The following is a 16,252-nucleotide window of genomic DNA, read 5'->3' on the forward strand; positions in this document are numbered from 1 at the left end:
TCATATGTGATATACATGTACACTTTACTTCTTCCTATTAATCTCAGTTCGATTTACCGGGGGAAAAAAAGAAGACAACTCCATTTCAAAATTCAATAGCGGCACGATCGGAATCGATGTATTTCGTATATTTTCCCCTTTTCGGTGTTCTTGGTGGAGAATTAGTTGTGGCAACCGATTTATTTAAAGCAGTTATAACTTCCTTTGGAATCATTTCAATTAGCGATCCATTTAGATTTGGCATTGTAGATACTTGTTTAAAATAGCTTCGTATCCCCGCCATAGTTATTAATTGACTGAGTGAATGAAATCTAGCTACTAACGTGGCATTATACGTAGTTTTAAAAAATACTCAAGACTGAATAGAAAGATCTGTTATCACCACGTGACCAAAAACGCTCAAATATACCTACATGTGCAGCCGCCAGGGACTGAGCTGAAGGTCATGAACATTACTTTCATACGTCTGAAATATCTAATAAATCCTCCAAAAGCTTGTCTCATAAATAATGAACCATTGAGCATTATATGCATTATATGCATGTTAAAACTGTTTTCCATTTTTTTTTTACTTTAAAACCGTTTTTAGGCGGAAGCGCCTATTGCAATTGCTTTCATGACCTTCTACGTCAAAGGTCAAATTCCTGCCCTTTTTCATGGTAGCTCTATCTGATGTTATTTAAACTAAGGGCATACAACTCTTTACCCCCCCCCCCCCCACACTTTTCGACCCCCGTTTAAACATCGTTTTTGATAATAGAACTGTGGTATGTCTCAAACCTTTTACTTCGTTGTTTTTAATTATCTATTGAAACTGCCTTTAGCAAAGATAGCAGTTGGTAGAGCTATGAGTTTACGATTTTCATAGTACAGGAACGAACGATAACTCTTGCGATGGTATGCGACATAAACGAAGGATAAGCACGGAGTCTGATGCCTGTAGATGAAATTGCGGGGGAAAAAATAGTTCAATTTGAAATTGCGTGTTTATGAGTACAAAAGGAAAAATTGATAGGGAAACAGGTACTGAATGCTTTTTTAAAAAACAACGGTGTGCATAAATCTATTTAAAAAAGATTATTAGAATGATACCATGCATATAAATTATTTGTAAACATACAAACTTTTCGCGTAGTAATATCAGACAATACTGCATATGCAGTGTAAAAATTTTGTCAACAAACCCACGTTGAGAACAACTGGTGACTGTCCATCTTCGACATAGTAAGGTAAGTTAGGTAACTAATGTGTTATTTCTCATTGTTTAAACGTTTGCCTCATCATTTTAGATTTTCGTGTTACAATAATGGTGATAACATTTTCTTGATCGAGGAGCTGGTACTTTCTTAATTCGAAATTCCTCTGACTATAATCCCCGCTTGTATATTGTGACGTGCGGAAGAAACAATGTCACAGTGTAAAAGTAAAAGCGGGGGTTAGAATCAGAGAAATCTCTGATAAGTACACAAATTTTATGAAAGAATTTATATTGTTTGTGTTAGACATTCATCGATAATTCTGAAATGTCGGTCTATAGTTATGAATACTGTACAAGACGAGGCCTACAGTACAGGCAACGCGGATCCCGTATTGGCCCGCGTTACCGTCACGGTATTTTTATCGTTCCCGCGATACACCATCGCGGTTTTTGATCGCGGTATGGATTGCGACCGTGATGACACCGCGACGGTGTGATTTACCGTTATTCCTGCTGCTGCTTGTTGTTGTTGCTTTACCATTACAGGCAATGCAGGTCGCGTAAATCCACGTCAAATATGCGACTTCAGATTTAAGCATAACAGCTGCATTGTAAATTAATTGTGGTCCATATTATTATAAAATTAATAAATTATATTTATGAAATAGAATTTCATGACATCGGAAACTACATTCGAATTACAACATAAAATGATTATTATGCTGTTTAATTTTGTGATGTGTAAATAAGAACACATATCTTTGTATTTGACGTGCTTATTTCAGTTATTATTTCTATTAGTTGATAATCCTGTTTTTATAACAATCTTAAAATTAAATATTTTCATAAGATATGAACTCGTATCAATGCAGAGCAATTTCATCTTCTCATTTTATAAGTTTACACGCATAGCGCCGTAAATTGTCAATACATGACTTGTGTATGTTTTAAATTAAGAAATGAACAAATGTTGGGAATCAACTAAGAGATCTATTTTTCCATTCAATAATAAAATTATCATTCATATATAAAGTTGGTGCTGCGTTAAAGCACATTGAATCATAACGTGTATCAGTATGCGTTTCCTGTGTATACATATAAAGTTTAAGTCACGATAATTTTCTGTGTATACATGTAGTGATTAACAAACTCAGGGTAGAAAACGACATGCCCTTGAGGGTTTTCACACCTATTCACGACAAAAGAAAAAGTCTATATCGCGTACGGCTTCGTCTAATCGCACAACACCTTACAAGAGAGAGAGAGAGAGAGAGAGAGAGAGAGAGAGAGAGAGACGTTTAGGCGTAATTTAACGTACACTTATGTGAAATATACTAATATCCAATACTAAATATTCATAAAATTAGTATTCATAAAAGAATATAGTACACTGTAGTTGAATCCATCATGCAATTTCAGATTTGAGTCCACGTGCTGCACCTGTCAATCAAATCAACCCGCTAGCTCTACCACGTGTTTGCTCCATGATAAAGTTTCGTTCTATTAGTTTTATTGTTAATAAAGAAAAAAAAAAGAATTATGTTTAACAGTTAAGTTTTTTTTACAATGTTCGTGATGCATGATATACTGTGTTTGGAAAGTTTAATTCGTTGTGTTTTTTCTCTATCTCTCGTTTAATTTATAATGGAGGTTTTTTGCGGGAAGGAACATCTTCAACACGTTTAGCGGTTAAAGAACGCAGTAAAATAAATCAATTAATTGATATAACTATTAGTAAAATTGTTTGATATGCATGTAGGATTCTTCTTGGTCAATCGTTACACAGATTATCTACCTGCCTCATTCCTGTGTATTCTGTGCGTTCAAGCGTAGAGTGATTTCCTGTCAGTGCGACGGTTTCACACCTTTGTGTAAAACAATTGGGACTGAAGTCAAATAATGTTAACTTCGACAGTCTTAAAGCGGTTTGGGGGGGGGGGGGGGGGAGGATAAGGTTACGATAACGGGACACGGGTTTACATATTTGTAGTAGCTTTATATTCAATAAGATTACATGTTCATGCCCACATAAAATGACATCAATACATTTACTGAAATGTTTAAATGTTTTTTTATCGGCATGAAATGCAAAACTTTCAAAACATGTTCTTAATTTCTTTGAAATGTGTAAGAACATAAGAACAGTTTAACAACATTTCCTTCTCAAAATTTTTTATCTAGTTATTCTGTTAAGAGAGAGAGAGGGGGGGGGGGGCTCGGTCGCGAGCGAACGCTAACCTCCGTCACGGCGGGTAGCTTGTACACCATCACGACACCATGACATGGGATACCCACAATATCTTTCGATTACATAATTTTATGCAACTCTGGGTATCTCTAAGGCTCCTTACTCTCTCAGTCAGACTGACTCTATAAGAACACACGGCTTCGCACTTAAAGATTGTCGTCGCAAACGTAACGCACTTTGAAAGTGGGAATCCTCGCGTAGTGACAAACGACGAGCCATACATGTACCTAAAGTAACGCAACACAAATTCAATAAGACGTGAATTCACAAAAAATGTTCTTTACACGTAAAAGACCTTGTAAGAAATGAACGGAACATGCTAAAAATACCGGGTTGGTAATTTTAAAGGAAGCCCTAATTTTTAATCACTTGCTCATCATTAGTTGACACGCATGGACTTCAAAACAAACAATACAAATGTAGGCGGACCAATTAATTGTTAAGAAAACACAATCACACTGCGTACACATTTATAATTTTATTGGCAATTAAAATCATTTCATGATAATTTTTAATTTAACGACCTTCTTAAAATATGATAATGGATTCGAAAATATTTTATTTGCAATTGCTGCACAAGTATTAAATTAAATACTTTTATAATTTATTTAATAGCTATGAAATAAAAAAAATAGTAAAAAAGACTCCAAGTATTTCGATTATAATCTCTGTCAAAATCGGGTTAAATATCGTCATTAAATATAAAGAAACATTCAATTTATTTGTCATTCGGGGAGATAACTCCCGCTTGTATACGATACTTTTCCATCGATAATTTTACCGTGGCGGGGACAGGTAGATGATGAGTTTACCGTGATGGGAACGCGGTATACCTGTCTCACCTGGCCGATCACCTCGATGTGTTTATACCGTGACGGGGCGCGGGAAACACGGGATCCGCGTTGCCTGTACTGTATATGATTTCTTTAAAGATTAAAATTTAGCACAATGGAATCGCATATAAAGGAAGGTAAAGTTTCCTTTTTATAAGTTCATATAGTGATTTTATATTACGTTACGAACTGCACTGTATGATACAGGATTCATTCATTTTTTGCTTACAAAAAATTACAATATTCAGCTTGGTTTTAAAATGACTCATGAATAATGCAAATGGATTTTCTCTAAATATATCTCAAATACAGCTTTTAAGTATTATACAAGATGCAATTAATTGGCTGATATCATAAATATTCCAGATAGGCTATTACAAAAATATTTAATTGAACATTTAAAAAGAATTAACATGATTTATCCTTTTACCTACCATATTTACTTGTGTGACGGTCGGACCGGTTCGAATACCGGCGCCAGATAGCTCAGTTGGTAGAGCACCTGACTAGAGATTCAGGGGGCCCGGGTTCGAAACCGGGTCTGGTCTGTCATTATTTCTCCCATCCCGTTACATTTGGTGCCGTGACCAACCCCTTGAACTGACAGGTGAACTCCTGCCAGGGGAAGAGCCTGGTGATCTTCAAGGGCGAAGATCATTAAGGGTGGAGGAATGTAACGGTCAGACCGGTTCGCATACCGGTGCCAGATAGCTCAGTTGGTAGAGCACCTGACTAGAGATTCAGGGGGCCCGGGTTCGAAACCCGGTCTGGTCCGTCATTATTTCTCCCATCCCGTTACACTTGTATCTCAGAATTACGTCATCATTTCTCTATAATGAAAGTGACTAAGATTTCCTATGGAAATTTGTCTACGTCATAATTTATGTGATAATTTTGATGACTGCATCCTTTTTTACAATTTTAAATTCATGAGAACTTTGACTATATACCGGTATATCTTTGATCTACCATGTTCATGATTAATTGCAATTCCAAAAAGACTCAATTATATACCTGACAATGATTATAGGCTATAACCTAACATATATCTATTTGTTCTATATGTATATGTTCTTTCAGATGAATGTCAAGAAACTGATTAACATTAACTGACAAGAGGAGACAATCAGAGCCCAACATCATTCTTCATTTCTGGTGAAGGGGAGAGTTGCTAAATTTAGGCGCACAGCCAAATTCAAGCAAAACAATGAAAAAGACGGATGCTGTAAATGCGGTGTTGGCTTCCCAGTTCAGCACTTTTAAAGAGGGACAAACATTGCACATTTGCAACTTCTAAATGGAAGCAGGGCCTCTTAAATATGCTGGAATCCTCATCTTAATGGCCTTAACACCATTTTCGAGGTTAGTAAATGCACTGTACAACTAAATTTTATTACAATATTCCCCGTGGTTTTCTTGTTTAAGTAATTTAACTAATTATACCCATGCTCAGAAGGAGAGGGGGTATATTGTTTTACCCTTGTGTGTCTGTTTGTCTATAACACAAATTTTGTCAAAGATATCTCAGCAACAATCGCAGATGCTTGAAATTTTAACTCAGTCTTTGTTAATTGGTAGGATTCATTTTTCAAAATATTTGATGTCAACTTCCCGTTACATGTAATGTTAACTATGCTTTTTTGTATACACATCAGAGCAGGAGTATCACTAGTGAGCATTAACTCACAGATATCTTGTAGTCATATCTTTAATAATGTAGTAAATATTCTTGTTCTAAATGCAATTATAAACTGAAGAATTTTGGAGGAAAAAAAAACCTTTTATTTACAGTTCAATCACTTCGTTGTCCATAAATTATATATAATACATGTATATCGAAAAAACCTTACAAATATTGATAATCCACATCATGTGATCTTCTTATATATCTCATCCTTTATTTGCAAAATACATGTATACTTTTGAAAATAAATTATTTAAAGGAAGTGAACATGAAAAAATTATCAAGGGCTAAAATGTGTCTGTTTGATGTGTATAATGATATCTGAAAACCGTTTAGACAGAGCTTTCCTGAGTAAAAAGATATACCACTTAGAATAACTTATTCTTGCAATCCATGAGCGCTGCCATATTGTTAAAATCATTACCTCCCTGCTGGGTTATCTCTAAGCATCTAAGAGAGGGCAGCACTGATGCTGCCGTCAGTGAGACACATTGCATTTATACACACGTTTAGTAACAGAGATAAAATGCCATCATCAAAATGTGAATGGAAACTTGAAAGGATTATGTAAAGAGTTGTCATTTTAAACAGTGTTTATGGAGGAAGACTTTGGATCTCAGAATGATGCATTCCCACCAGCAGTTAATGTGACATGTAACTAGAATGGAATGTCCGTGGATCAGTGTTATCGTGACCTATTTTTTCTTGCACTCGGGAATTTCTTGTTTATGAGTTTGAGCATTATGTGTGCTAGATAAATGAGCACACAAGGTGCATGCACAGCATCCTGACTTTTAAAAAGTGTCTTAGTCCTGCTATTCTTCTGACAGCATAAACAAAACCGGCGTTCATGTCATCCAATCTGATTAAAATAAGATCTTTGATCCGCTCCGACAAATTCGATGTCGCTACACAAAGTGTAGCGACATCGAATTTGTCAGAGCGGATCAAAGATCTTATTTTAATCAGATTGTCATGTCATCAAGATCTTATGTATAAAACAAAACAAATCAGAAAAATTTCCAGGGCATTTAAATAAAAAGTAACGGTAGGAAACCCCACAAAGAAAATGGAATTACAATTCTATATCATTTTGAATTGAAATCTAAAAACAGCATTTTATTTTTGTAAACACTGACTGCCCCATGCATCTCCGTACAAACATCTGGAATGCTATGGTCTTATATTTCACAAATTAGTTTATCTATATTCATTTTTGTACAAATCATAAATAGTTATCTGAGGTTCATTTATAGAAATGTACTAAATCCTTGTCTTCTCATGACAATACACAAAATTTTTCTTCACATCAAGGCATATTTTTCTTCTTAACTTTTATCAACTCTGTACATAAACACTGGCCTAGTTCCAACATTGACCCAGTCACCAGCAGCAATGTGGCTTATCTACGTCAGAGAACAGATGCATGCTGGGGAATAATGGATAACCTCCATAAACCTTTCACTGAGAGTGTTAAATTGATAAAATCTCTTGATAGAAATAAACAAAAAGGTAACCGACCTCATTTTTAAGTTTCAAAAGGCTTTTAAAATTTATTAAGCAACAATTATTTTTTCATGTTCACTTCCTTTAAGGTAAAACGCACATAAATTCAAAAATGTTTTATTGATTTATTTTATTTTTAAATCCATGTTTTCTTTATTGGGGGTCAAGTATTTTGTAATGAAATATTGCTTGATAAGATATCCATTGTTCATTTTCATCAACACATTTTAGAATATCCTCCTGAAAAAGACAGCTGCCATTGGTATAATGGATGCAAGACAACACTAGTGTATTGAAATTGTTGTTACCACAAATGGCACACACCAGGATTACACGCTTTCCAAAAACACATTTACGGCATGCAGCTATGAAGGGATTCTTTGGAAGTCTATGTTCTGTAATGGGGAAGTTCTCTTGAAGATTCCATTAGTATTAAAATAAAAACTTAAAAGTTAAAAGTTCAAATGTCTTCAGTACTAGAGACCTGTGATTTGACAGTACAACATCGAGCAATTGTAAAGGACACATAATTTCTACACTATTGAATATCAATCTATAGTTATCCATAAATTACTTGGCTTTTACATTGTACATGTATTGTAATTCTCAACATTTGCATATATGTTTGATCTTTGTTAAATATATGTATGGTGTACAGTACAGTAAGTAGATACATTCTTTCTAAGTTTTAAACATTTGTCAACAAAATGTATGAACTGCAATCTGAGGATCATTTAGAGGTCTGCAATTCTCCACATATAAAATGACTTTGAAATCAACCTGTTACTGTTTAACTTGAGAAACTTGAGAAAACTTCAAAATCTCTTTATTGACTACACATTGTCCATATATTTTGTGTATCATTCTATAAAGCTGATTTCTCAATGGCTTTTGATTCTCAAGTGAGCAAAGTGACACACAGATAACTTGATTGTGTACAATACTGTAATCAAGTGATGTACAAATGTAATTTCTGTATATTGGTGAAACATTATTGTAAAGAATAAAATACTGCAGTCTCAGAAGTTCAGTTCATTTAATTCTAATACTATAATATTCTTTCATCATTTTGATGTCAAAATGACTATTTTTAATAAATTGGCATAATAAATGAAAATGTATTCCTGTAACTTCAGCTTGCATATAAATATCAATTGTTATACGAATGTACTTCACAAAATAGATGTTTTGATGTTTAAATTGCTTTTCTCATCTAATCTTTATTTAAGGCATAATCTGGACTAATCTGGTGCAGTAACTGAGCATTTCCACATTTACTACATGTATATACCTTAATTGACACATTAGAATAGTGTTTTCTGTTATCAAACAAATTCTTAAAAAGAAAATAGTTATAACACTATTACATTGACAACTTGCAATCATGCTTCCGCCTATCAGTACTTTCAGTATTTTGATTATAGACAAGAATGCAATAAAACGATAAAAATATTTTTCAGGGCAGGGTTTTCTTTAACAATTACCCATAAATGAATTGGCTTTAATTTGCAATGTACTAGATGATACCCCGCGCAAGCGGGCAGGTATGAAATTTCTAATCTGAAATAGATAATATATAGATGTACGTGGCCTTAATCCTGTTTGTTGCAGCTGACTGAAAATTAAAATAAACTTTTTTATTTTATTTTTTTTCAAATCAGAGAATGGGTATTTAGTGTATCTCTATCTAAATTTGCTTCTCTTGGTCAATTTTCAATATAATTTGTATTACTCTCCCGAATAAGAATTTCATATATAAAGACTGTTTTGAAAAACAATTTGTAGGGGGCATCCCCATTAAACTTATATACGTAGAATATAATAATCTGTGAATTAATGTTTACAAATTATTGTCTAAGGTTAACAACCAATCTGTCGTGGTAAAAAATGAGTACGAAATTAAAACACGCGAGGTTATGCATAATCATCCATTTGCATGCATATTTTAAACCCAATTTGTCAGATTCAAAATATCTGGTCGATGGTTAACTCGTCCTACACTTTCCGTCATGATGTCAATTAGCCAACCCTGTCTTGGCACCCTGTTCTGGAAAGTTCTTTCCATTTATATCAAAATCGCATTAGTTGTTCCATTTTATTTATTAACTTTTTGTATCAATAGAAGTCCGATCCAAGGTATCTGCCTGCGATGCATGATGAACTCGTTAATTTGTCAATCCGGGCGCGTTCTTGGTTATCCCGTTCTGGAAAGTTATCAAGCGAATGTGTATCAAAACTAAAATCGCCGACTAAAGAAACGAATTGACTCATTATATGACTCATTATATATATATTCAACATTTGTTAAATCTTAACTTCTATGTATTCTGTAAATAGGCTCATAGTAAATTTATTCACTCCAGGTAATCATTCAATACTATTTCATTGCAAGTATATATTTTGATACAAACCACCCCTGACTTCGATCCGCCAAAGCGTGTCCACCAACTTACTCTCATTTTTGCTATTTCGTATGGAGGGTAATCGTGTTCAAAAATCCAGACATGTAAACTTGTAAATCCGAATATATAATCGTGTTGGTGTGTGAGTCTGAGTATGAATATGTGTAATTCTGATCGTGTAACCTATAAAACTCGGGCATAAACACGTGTAAGATTTGACTCAGTTCCTTCGCACTATGTACAATTTGCAGCTTTATTGCTTTCATCAGTTAATTAAACATTGAACTTTGCACACTTTCAATCCGTAGTTTCTGCATTTGTATCTTCAGGCTCAGCAATAGCACATCTGACATAATACAAATTGACAAATGTAAAGTCTACAAGTTTGTCGAATTTTGACATGACCTTATATGACAACTGCCTTGCTGCGGGGAAACGGCATGCCGTGATCGCCGGTGTAATGAAGAATAATGACCCCCGTAGAATAATGACCGGGGGTCATTTTTCTACGTAGAAAAATGACCCCCCGGTCATTATTCTACGCAGAAAAATGACCCCCGGTCATTATTCTATGTAGAAAAATGACCCCTTTGCCTGAAGAATAAGTGTCATTTTGATAAAAATGAGCACACTCCACATGAAGAAAAGTGACCCCTGTAGAATAATGACCCCCTTGTAGATAAAGTTTTTAAGTACATTTTTTAGTATTTGTGAAATAGTCTTTACATTATTGTAATTTTTACTGCTGAAGTTTACAGAAATTATAATTCATATTCAAATAAACTTAAAGTGAAAGAAGGGGTACATCATAGAAAATAAAAATCCTTCCGTTATAACAAGATATTGACGTATTGCATCGGGGTATGGTTGTCATCTTAACAATTAAATTTACATATATCTATGGTGTTCCGATAGGGCCACTTCGACCTTAGGGCGAAGATGCGAAGTTGCAAAGGCGATAGTGCGAAGGCGAAAGAGCAAAGGTGCGTAGATGCGACGACGAAGCGCGAAGATGTGATGCCTAAAGTGCAAAGGTGCGAAGGCGAAGGAGCGATACTTCTATCACGCCTTCCCAACTTTGCACTCTGGCCTTCGCATCTTCGCACTTTCGCCTTCGCCTTAAGGTTTTTTGATTGCATTCAGCAAGTCTCGGTCGATTACATAGAATTTAATACAGGCACCGTACTCGCTAAGGTTTTCGGATTAATCCATGCTATTATTGGTACGCATGCGCTAGGCCATCGCGCTTACTATGAATGTTTATAAATATTTTAATGTGTACATGTAACATATATGTTTACCAGTGCTGGCTATGCCTAATCATTATCTACTCCACACAAAATTTAATGTCCGCCATAATGTGTACATATGCACTTCCAGACTCCTGTCACTTACCAGCCGTCTCTTTACCGTGGACCAAACACAGTAACAATGTAATTTCATTATGCAACACTCCTTGCTCATGCATGGATCTAGAGGGGGATAAGGGCCGAACCCCACCCCCCTGGATTATTTTATTTTATTAATTTTATAAAAATAAAATTTCGAAAATATGCCTCGGAACCCTTTAGAGCTCCGCAATTATAAAACGTAATCACATATTACAAAGCTCACCGAGACGAGGCATCACCTTTATGAGGCATCGCCTTTATGAGACCATCTTTATCATATTATATGAACACCATCCTTTATGATCTTGGATATTCATGGATTCTGTTTTGAAACAATATCGTATATCATGATCATCTGTTAAAAAATTGTATGTTAATCATATGTTCATATGTTAATCAATACAATAATATAAAATTATAAATGCATCCTATCATAATTACAATATATATCATATAATACCATAAAATACCGTAAAATATTGTGAGATACGATATTGTAACGTATGATATGACATTGGATGGTGTTATACATTATTGTATTTGATCAAACAATACAATATCATAAAACATAATGCAATATAGTATTATATGAAACAATATCAAACTGCAATAATACATCATAACATTGAAACATATGATATTAAATTGTATAATTAAGCATTGAATCATTATTGTTTGAAAGATGTGGTCTCATAACTGCAACGGTGTGTGCATACAAACTGTATAACGCGCGCTAGCGCATTATGAAAATTTGTTTGCACTCATTGTTGCAGTTATGAGACCACATCTTTCAAAAAATAATGATTCAATGCTTATATTTACGTTTTTTTAACATGTATTAATTTTCCTTCCCGCAAATAAGATTTTTTTAAAAAGGCTCTGTCTTATTTAACAAGTAATGCAAAATTAACAGAGTGGCCACTGGAACAGCCACAATATGCTGACAAAAATAGTATACAGCGTTTTAAATTCTAATAACACAATTTTATTTTTGCTTTCTGTAATTTAATGAATTTACTCTTCGTATACTAAGAAATAAATCAATTGAATTCATTTAACTGTCAAAATATATTTACATCAATGAGATATTTATCAGCGTAAGTATAATATCAGGTCGTTATCCGGTTTGAAATCGAGAGAAGAGTCAGTCCTGTTCTTCGAAAAATACTGAAGAAATACTGAATGTATTCATACGCACCAGATTTGGTGATTAAGTCTTCTGTGTTGTGTGTAACAATATTATATTATACATATTGTATCATATGATACAATAATATATTTTACAATATCATAAAATACAATTTCATGTGATGTGATAATATATCATATTATAAACCAATATCATATTATACACTATCGTATGATACGATATTATATAATAGAACAGTATCATATTATACAATTTCATGTGATATAATTCTATATTACAGAAACTAATATCATATTATACAAAATCGTATGATACAATATTATAGAATATACAATATAGTATCATAGGATATAATATTATATTTTGCAATATCTTATGTAATAGTATCATGTGATTAAATTATAAATTAATAATACAATATAATATTATACAATATTGTATCATAATATACAATACTATACAAAACGATATCATGATACAATATCATACCATAAAATATCAAAAAAAATTATACAATATCATATCGTATCATATAACTTTTTATAATATTACATATGATTATCATAGGAATCATGTTATATCATTTATCAACAAACACATCTATCTATCGAGCAGGTTTGAGTAAGGTAGAAGATTTCTTAAGCATCCTTGATAATGGAGATCAGGCTCTGCATCTGAAGCAACCTCTGCGTTTCATTTATAATATAGTTAAATCAACTATGCAAGCTATCTATCTAGCTATAAAACATGTGACCTGTTCCAAAAAACTAAACCTCATCAAGAATCATAAACCTATGGCTCTGATTCAGCATTCAAGCCTGTCAGGTGCATCAGTATCATAAGACTATATCAATGCAAGATTGGTAAAGTTAGGACCAGTAATAACTTAGATATCGTCATCAGAGGGCACCTGTGTCAAAAACTTTAACCAGCTCTTAAAATCTTAACCTCCTCCAGCATCCGAAACCTGTGGCTCAGATTCAGCATTTAAGCCTGTCAGGTGCATCACTATAATAAGACGCACCAAGATATTATCATTAGAGGGCACCTGCAACAAAAACCTTTACCTTCTCCTGCATCCGAAACCTATAGCTCAGATTCAGCACTCAAGCCTGTCTGGTGTATCATTATCATAAGACACACCATCCATGCAAGTTTGGTGAAGTACGGACCAGCAGTAACTTAGATATTGCTATTCAAGGCACCTGCAACAAAAACTTTAACCTGCTCCAAAAACCTTAACCTCCTCCAGCATCTGAAAGTTAGGAACCAGATTCAGTAGGTCCAGATGCATCCTCCATGTAACTTTGGTGAAGAGAGGACAAGTAATAGCTTAGATACAGGAGCTGCAACTAAAACTTTAACCAGCTCCGGACGCCGACGCCGGGGGTATAGCATATGCTCCCATTGACTTCGTCTCGGTGAGCTAAAAGGCGAAAGCGCGAAGATTCGAAGGCGAGAGTGCGAAGTTGCAAAGGCGAAGAAGCGGTAGTAGTATCACTTCTTCGCCTTCGCAACTTAGCACTTTCGTCTTCGCGCTTCGCCGTCGCATCTTCTATATTCTTCATATTGTTCATGAATATAATACTTGCATTGATGATTTCCGCAATACAAACTGCTGGGTATACAAGTGCATCACTCAGAATTAATGATGAAACCAATATTATGAAAAGTTTACTCCACTGTTAGGCATTATAACCAAGCTGAAGTTAGAGCCATTACGCCAGTAGAGGTTAACGGCTAATAAGGAAAATCGTCAAAGTACTGAGAGTACTCGTACAGAAAATATATTTTACTTGATCCTCGGCATACTTTAGTAAGTTTATTTAATACCACGATGATTAATGCATCAATAGTTTGTATGAGCATTGGTAACGTTGGATACAATAAAGATCGTGTGATCAAAATCAAGCGGGATATAAACCCCTAACATGGGTCCTAACCTCTTATCAACGCTTTTAGAAACACTCTTTTCTTATTATAATCGATCAGTGTTTATTATCTATTAAGATTTACTATAGTCAGGTACTCTTCACAAATTTGCTCTAAAAGAATAAAGTCTATCCATGATCACAAATACAACATTACAACAAATGATGTTCATGTATTACGTAGAAGAAAACAAAACTAACGCAGAATGCTTTTAAAAAAAAAATAACTTTCCCCAAGAAATGTAAATAAGAAGTATTCATATTTCTACGTTACCTGCCCCCTTAGTCTTTTCCCATAAAGATATATACATGTATCATTCTTCGATTGACAATTCATTCACCAATGAATATTGCTTATATTATTACAACAATTATTCTTTCATGATTATTGTTCGTTAATTATCACACAATATCCTCATTGTGTATGAATCTTTCTTTATTTGCGTCATTTCCCGCCGTTTGTCGACAAGAGAAGTAACGTAACTGTTAACAATCAATTTGTGCAATGTCAGAGTGTTTTACGTGTGCTTGTTACGGATAGGAAAAACTAAATACAGCGATTTATTTACAAGATCAGTGTTTATAATTTCAAAATCAGTTGAACAGAGTGAAAAATAAAGTAACTTCAAAGTCATATCTTGGATACGGGGTAACCAATTTCTATTCATGTTTACGGGGGGGGGGGGTCATTTTTTTATGGGGGTCATTTTTCTTCATGTTTAACATGATGAAAAATAACCCCTGGGTTTTTTTTCTTCAGAAAAGTCCAATTATTCTTCAGCTAGGGGGGTCATTATTCTACGTAGAAAAATGACCCCCGGTCATTATTCTACGGGGGTCATTATACTTCATTACACCGGAATGAATGAAAAATAAACATAATATTCAGCTTAACTGTTGCAATAAGCTATTAATGAACGACACTTTTTCTATCGAAAATACCGGTATTATTTTTAGAAAATTTTTGAGGCATGATTGAAACTGGACCTAACAGAAAGAGGGTCATGCATATAAAAATCGTCGCCGATGTGACGAATGCGCTAATTTCTGTAATAAAAATCTCATGGTATTATTCGATAAGGGTTAAAAAGAAATGCCTTATATCTTACTTCTCTAAAATAATTTGACATGTAATTTAAACTGGAATATAAGTTAATGCGTACTCTTTTTTTTCTAGAAATGAGTCGGATTAAGAAATTTCCTAAGGGACTAAATAGGAGTAAATATATTTTGAGCGGCATGAAATTAGGAGACCGCCGTGAGGTCCCATGTAGCTCCATTGCTTCTGAATTCGAAGATTTTTTTAGAGAGAATTTTTAACCGGGTTTTTCGATTATTGAAATAGTGAAAATGGCGGGCGGGCAAGTATCTGCCGAAAAGGTACCCTTATTGTACTGATAACTCCTCGTACAGTTTTCGAGATAGGAAATTGTTCTTTTGCATATCAATTATACATATATCAGAGGTATGCAAATTGCTAGGATTTTGATTTCTGATAATTTATCAAAAAATATCAGCTGTAGAACTTACTCATTTTTGGCAAAAACATTGCATATAGAGTACCCCATTTCTTTGAATAGGTAGTATTTATCAATTCAGGATTGACAAATGGATTATGGATACTGTTCACACAAAAGAAAACCTGGTTTGCTGTCACATTGACAGCTTTCTTCTTGTTCTTTTTGTTATTTTTCTGAATAAGTTAGAATAAACGATCTGGAAAGATTTGGTAGTTTTTTGCTGAAAATGTATGTAACTATACATGTATTTATACTTTTTTAAAATATCAAAATGATTTTGTTGTGCAAGTGATAGATAAATAATAAAACAATCTAAAACTGTTATAAATAAAAAGAAGTTTTATAATGATTAATCAAAGTACAAGTTTTGTTAAAAATTGAAAGGTTTT

At 34.0% G+C, this 16,252-nt stretch overlaps 1 long non-coding RNA gene across 1 annotated transcript; it reads left to right on the forward strand.

The window, feature by feature from the left end:
• The first annotated feature begins 1,092 nt into the window (after positions 1 to 1,092).
• LOC117681889 (uncharacterized) lies at positions 1,093 to 8,080 on the forward strand. The gene is made up of 3 exons (XR_010714930.1): positions 1,093 to 1,229; positions 5,360 to 5,641; positions 7,701 to 8,080. It is a non-coding gene; the product is annotated as an uncharacterized lncRNA (long non-coding RNA).
• Positions 8,081 to 16,252: the final 8,172 nt, after the last annotated feature.

This window comes from Magallana gigas, chromosome 6 (genome assembly GCF_963853765.1).
Source record: "Magallana gigas chromosome 6, xbMagGiga1.1, whole genome shotgun sequence".
Lineage (NCBI taxonomy): Eukaryota > Metazoa > Mollusca > Bivalvia > Ostreida > Ostreidae > Magallana > Magallana gigas.